We start from the raw sequence: 1190 nt of genomic DNA on the forward strand, positions 1-1190 counted from the left end.
TATAGTAAACAGCTAGAAAAATGTAAAAAAGAGTTCATTCATTCGTTGATTCTCAACCTTTTTGACATTTGAAGGCCCACCATACTGGATAGTTTCTTTGATATTTCTGCTGCATTTATGACTGATGCTTTTTTCATATTTTTTTTACATGTATTAACAGAAACTGGGAATGCTGATATATTTCATTAAACATGATTCAGTTTGCGATTCTATATGATTCAAGAATGTTTTCAATAAAAAATAATAGTTATTAAGGGGGAAAAAAATATTATTTCAGTTTAAACCTTGAAGTTTTCATTTTCATTTTTCCATATATAACTAAATGTTATAAAACAATGCAATTTGCTGTGAATCTAAAACAGGATTACACACTTATATACTCAAACAGGATTACACACTTACTCACAATCTTCTTTTATTATTTTATTTTTACTATTTTTCCCTTATTTATAGCATTTTTTTTTTTTTGGGATATGCAGCAAATAAATTCCAATTATGAAGTTTTTACTCTTTGGGAAGAACTTATAACTTGCAATCATGTCACATGTGGACTGAAAAAGTGTGCAAGAACCTCAAGTTTATCCCCAAATATATTTATTTATTATAATGAATATAATTAAATAGTTGAAAACACTACTCTACTACTCTATAGTTTTTTGGACTTCAAATTAGTGATACATCAATATTAAAATTGTGGGCAATAATTATTTAAAACTGATAAATGGTCGATACTAAATACCATTTCATTTAAGTACACACACACACACACACACACACACACAAAAAGAAAATGAATGGTTTTAAAAGCCTTAAGTAAATGTACGCATCACAATATTACAATATACAGTATGAAAAACAAATATTTATAGATGTATAATAGATTTGTGGAACATTGCATTTAACAGTGTTATTATTTTTAAGGCTTTTAAAGATTAACTTTGTATGGAAGCCCGTTTCCGCCACTGAATAAAAAATAAAAAAATTTAATTGCGGCTTTTTATCTCACAATTCTGACTTTTTTTCACAGAATTGTGAGATATAAACTCGCAATTGCGAGTTATAAAGTCAGAATTGCGAGATATAAAGTCAGAATTCGGACTTTTTTTTCTCAGAATTGCGTGATATAAACTCAGAATTGCGAGTTATAAAGTCAGAATTGCGAGATATAAAGTCAGAATTCTGACTTTTTT

The 1190-nt window shown here is 27.6% G+C and overlaps 1 protein-coding gene across 1 annotated transcript in view; it reads right to left on the bottom strand.

Moving 5' to 3' along the window:
- The window catches only part of LOC107746663 (beta-1,3-glucosyltransferase), an 84412-nt gene that overhangs the window by 1925 nt on the left and 81297 nt on the right, over positions 1–1190 (bottom strand). The window lies entirely within an intron of this gene.

Source organism: Sinocyclocheilus rhinocerous, unplaced genomic scaffold (assembly GCF_001515625.1).
Source record: "Sinocyclocheilus rhinocerous isolate Xijiao unplaced genomic scaffold, SAMN03320098_v1.1 scaffold259, whole genome shotgun sequence".
Classification (NCBI taxonomy): Eukaryota; Metazoa; Chordata; class Actinopteri; order Cypriniformes; family Cyprinidae; genus Sinocyclocheilus; species Sinocyclocheilus rhinocerous.